The 5,236-nt window shown below is 38.3% G+C and overlaps 1 long non-coding RNA gene across 1 annotated transcript in view; it reads left to right on the top strand.

The window, feature by feature from the left end:
- Positions 1 to 1,506, top strand: part of LOC107703783 (uncharacterized) — a 15,252-nt gene extending 13,746 nt beyond the window's left edge. Inside the window, exons 2-4 of the long non-coding RNA XR_001635861.1 lie at positions 567 to 656; positions 1,243 to 1,339; positions 1,424 to 1,506. This is a non-coding gene — a long non-coding RNA (uncharacterized LOC107703783). The remainder of the gene's footprint in view (positions 1 to 566; positions 657 to 1,242; positions 1,340 to 1,423) is intronic.
- The last annotated feature ends 3,730 nt before the right edge of the window (positions 1,507 to 5,236 follow it).

A 5,236-nucleotide genomic window follows, 5' to 3' on the forward strand; every position in this document is an offset into this window, starting at 1 on the left:
TAAAGGGGTTTTTTGCAGAAACGTTTCAGATTTCGTTACGTTCTCCGGCTTCGGAAAAACAGTCTAATGTTGTGTGGAAGGAGACGCTGGACGGAGCCGATCTCTTCCACCAAAACACATTATCAGTGATGTTTCCTGCACTTATATGTGTGTATGGCATGTTACCAGAGGAATGTCAGTGTGGGAAATCTGAGGAGTAAATCTCTTCCGCTCCGAAAGCTCCGCAGGGATTCGGCCAAAATAGGAGTTTACTCATAGCACGCACTCGCTGTAGGAGTCTGTTCCTGATGATAATGATTGCGGACGATTCTGTCAGGAGAAACCAATGATGGAGGAACCAGTTTAATTCATAACTCTCACAGAAAACTGAACTAAATGTGACTGAACAAATTTCACATCCATCTCAACCAAACCCTCAGTGATGGAGAATGACGCCTCAGCTGAAAAACGACCTAAAGATCACTGAAACCGCATAGCTATGCACTGGCAGCCACTCGGTCATGATGGTGCTGAATTCAGCGTGATGAAATGCACTTCAGAGACGGGTGGTGTGTGTGTTTCTGCAGGTGGTGTGATGAAGAGTGAGTGATGAGCTGCGGTGAGGAATGTCCGTCTGTCTGCTGCTGGTCCTCTTCACACTGACCGCAAACACTCAGGTGAAAACAACAGCACGAGCTCTCACTCCACACGCTAGCCTTCACACATTTGGGGTTAGTTAGATGTAAATGATGTACTAAGATAACTAAAACTAAAAGTGAATTTAAGAAGAGTAAAAACTATGTAGACATATTCATTTGAAATTGATCTGACTAAAATTAATAAAAATGACAAGAAAACCACAACACAATTACTAAAATTAAAATGAAAACTGGAAATATAAAAATAAAAACGGGGAACTAACTGAAATAAATCGGTTTAAGCTGAAGTACTAAAATTATCAAAAATAAAAATAAAATAAATAATGAAATATTATTTTTGAAAGAACAACAACTAACTAAGGACTAAATTACACATAATAAAAAAGACAAAAGCACAACAAAATGACCAAAACTAACTAAAATTAAGATAAAAACTGAAAAGCTAATTTAACAGATGAATAAATACTATAATATTAATATAACAAAACTCTTTTATTTTATTTTTATAATTGAATTATGATTTACTTTTGTGTATATTTGTAGTATTGTAGAAGTGGCTCTGATCCTGTAAAGGCTCATGTTTGAAGCGATCTTGAGTTTGTAGGTGTCTTCTGGGAAATCTCTGAAGCTGCTGCAGGAGCAATGGAGGATCTACACGAATGAGTGCATCCAGAGCTTGATCAGCGCACCGCCGGCCGCAGGTCAGGCTCGTGATTGCCGGCTGATGTGTGGCAGCAGTTGTGCAGTGCTTCAGTCGCTGAAGTGTCTCTGTGTGTGTGTTTCAGGGCCGGTGTGTAACAGGACGTTTGATCAGTACGTGTGTTGGCCCGATGGATCGCCGGGCACCACGGTTAATGTGTCCTGCCCGTGGTACCTGCCCTGGTACCGGAAAGGTAAAGCACTCACACTATGCCTTAAACCCACTATACGGACAGATATAATAGTCCTCTTATGCAGTAGAGCCTGAATGTGAGGGTATAATTGATAACACTTTAGATTAGGGAACACACAGAGGCTTCCCTCAACAGACTCCTAATGTGCTGCTTATTAATCGTGAGTAAGATAGTTGTTGTAGTAGTAGTTATGTTTAGGTACTGGTTAGGGTTAAGGGAACTAGAATATGGTCATGCATTAATATGTGCTTATATGCTAGTAATATGCATTCTTAAAAAATAGCTATGTTATATATATATAGATATATATATATATTTTTTTTTTTTTTATTTAAAATTAAAAAAAAAAAAGAAATTTAAGTTTTTAACATAAATTATTCCTTTATTAACATATTGACATTACAAATACCATGCTTTCTGTGTCAATGCATTATTATTATTTTTTTAAGAAATAATTTACGAAATAATTGAATAAGTGTGACATCATAATTGATTTGATATCATAAAAGTGTTTGATCAGGCTGAACTAAGTTGTTCTTACAGTCTTTATTAGAGCTGGATAGGCTCTCTCATCTTTGTTAAAGAGTTTAGACAATGCATTTTTCAGTTATTCAATAATATTGACTGTAAATAATGTGATGTGATGATATTTGCTAGATAGGGCCGTTATGATGCACTTTTGCTCTGACCTTCAACCCTAAAACTTTTTGACACACAACATGCTTTGATAAAAAACCATCATGGGTTATTAATATTCTTCTTTATAATGCATGCTTTACAAAGTACAGTGAAAGCAAGTGAAATTGATTGTGCTATCTGTCCGAATGAAAGGCATGTCAGTGCTGAACTTACTGCGACAGAATGATTTACAGTAATGCAACGCTTCAGGACACGGTTGCAGAGAAATATAAGTAACACATCAGTGCATTTTTAACTCCTGAAGATGGAATTTAACATATGCAGTGAGCAGATCGGCGATGGTCTCACTTACCTGTCAGACTGCTGAAATAAATGAGTGCTTTCAACCGACCTGCAAACGCTGCATGCCATCCGGGAGTCATTTAAGACATGAAGGGTTTTTAATGACAGATTCCACCAAACCAGAGCTCAGGTTCACGCTCTCAGATGCTCTCGTGTAACAGTCACACACTCTACAGTTCTCACTTCAGATGCACCGTCCTCCTCACACTCGTCATGACTTGCACCCAAGAGAAATGTCTTTTGTCTTGATAAGACAGAGGAATTAAATCTAAACTCTTAACAGGTTATATCAGCTCATTACTAGCAGTCAACCTACAGCATGAATATTTAACACAAAAAACACTGGTAAGACTGCTGCCATGCTAGAAAAGGACAGTTGTTATTACATGGTTATTGTAGTTAATTAAAACTAAAACTTAAAAAAAAAATAAAGTTACTTGAAATAAACTCTCGCTGAGATAAAATAAACACTAACTGAAAAAATTTGTTATGGTTCTGTGCTAAACCTTTGGAAAGGTTTTAAACTGATTAGACAGGAAAACAATCATTTTGGCCTTGAAGAACCACTGTTTAACAACTCTCTTCTAGGAGATAATATTTGTACATCTAATACAATTGTTAAAACTTTTATGGAAAAAAGATTGACCAAAGTTTCAGACTTGGTTAGCACTTCGTCTAAAACATGGAGGTCAGTGGTGGACATTTGCAATCAGGCTGGTTTTAGATCAGTCAGGATGGTCGAGCAGGTCATAGGTGGGTTGAAAGCAGCTCTTCCCTCCACACTTCTCCTGTTTGTTAATTGTTTTCTGTCTGGAGGCCCTTCTAGAGTGTTTTTATTGGTTTTAGAGTGTTTAAGTTATTTGTGTCTCCCAAGGGTTGGGTTGAAGAGGGTCAGGAAGGAAAACTGTTGAAACTTAACAGATTACAAGAGCTTGATTTTCAGGTTGCCGGAAAGAGATACCTTTATCAGATATGTGTTAAAATTGATTATTTTGAGCATATTAAAGACAGAGGTGATACAAAATGGAGAGGATTTTTAACAGTTCCTGCAGTTCCTCCTCTACCTAAACGATCTGGTGATTTGCAGTGGAGGCTACTACATTGTGCATTGCCAACTAATTCTCACATTTCTAAATTTAACTTGAATGTTTCACCATCTTGTATTTTCTGTTCATTACCAGAATCTGTTTTTCATGTTTTCACTGAGTGTTTTAGATTGGCTCCATTATTTGCATTGATAGAAGGTTTACTTGGGAACTAGGGTTTTGTTTTTAACAAGACACTTTTTTTATCTATGGATGTAAGTATTCAAGAGTGCACAGACAGCAGTGATCAGATGAGCAGCGCTCAGAGCTTCCAGGGGCAGCGCTGGGTCAGCGCTCAGGTACTCATCACTGTTTACAGGCAGGTCGAGCTGAATCCACAGGAGAGTGCAGGTGTGTTCAAGGACGTCTATTCACGCACTGTAAGCGTCTCGGATCAAGCTCTTTAAATCGCTTTCTCTCAAAGTCGTTCTATAAACGACATTGCTTCCTGGCAGTTGTTGACTTGTGTTGTGTAAAGACGGCCAATCAGATTGGATCTTCAGACTGGGGGCAGGCGATATACCAGCCAAAAGCTGCCAGTCAGTGACTCTTAAACGCATTAATGTTCAGAAACTACACTATATGTAACACTACACTTTTAGTCAAATGCTTATTATGAACTCATTTAAACAAGAAAAGCTATATTGATTGACTGACAAAAAAAACAACAATGCTAAGCAGGTAAATGGTATTTACAGTAAGATAAATGTGATACATTTTGTAATTTATTTTGAATAGTTTCATTGCAAAATATGTGATATGTTAAAATATAATAATAATAACAACAATAATAATTAGAGCCCGACCGATATATCGTTTAGCCGATATTATCGGCCGATATGAGCCTGAATATGCCGCCGATATGAACATTTTTTTTACAGAGCATATAACGCAGATAAAATGCTTGAAATCATGTAACTACTTAGTTTGTCCAGCAGAGCGCGCTCTGATCGGCGCCGACCGATCTAGCGATCCCGGGGGGCTACCGACGCGCGGAGGGTGGCGTTCGAGAGGGCTCCTCGAGCTGAAGGGATCCCCCGAATTTGGTGGAGATCCACCGGCGCGTTCGCGAGATAGTGACACCAGCCAACACTTTCACTTCAGTAAGGAGGTCTCTTGTTCAGGCAGCGGCATTCAAGCGTCGTATTATTTGACCATAAGTGCCCTGCGAAGTGGACTTCACATAATATTCCGCCATGATTCCAGTTCTAAGGGAACGTACACGTTGCATTCAAAGGGCATTAAAGTGCGCGAGACGTGAATTTATATTTAATTACAGAGGTAAATTATGTCACACTTCATACTTCTCTAGTAAGTTCCGTCTGTGTGTGAAGAGAGTAGCGCAAATCCGTGAATGAATGTTCCAAAGTGAAATAAAGGTATCGGCCCCAAAAAACCCATATCGGTCGGGCTCTAGTAATAATAATGTATACCAGATATCACTGATTGTCCATAAGAGTGATTAAAAGGCAGCTGGAAAGAATAGGATAGAACAGAGCAGAATAGAATATAATAGAATTAACATTTAAAAAGATGTAATCTTTGTGTTTCAGGCTGACATTTGAAGAATTTACATATTTTTAAGGTTATTTTATTTCTTTCAGTTGCTTTCTAATCACCGCTATTGAAAATGAGTTAA

This window comes from Sinocyclocheilus anshuiensis, unplaced genomic scaffold (assembly GCF_001515605.1).
Source record: "Sinocyclocheilus anshuiensis isolate Anshui unplaced genomic scaffold, SAMN03320099.WGS_v1.1 scaffold274, whole genome shotgun sequence".
Classification (NCBI taxonomy): domain Eukaryota; kingdom Metazoa; phylum Chordata; class Actinopteri; order Cypriniformes; family Cyprinidae; genus Sinocyclocheilus; species Sinocyclocheilus anshuiensis.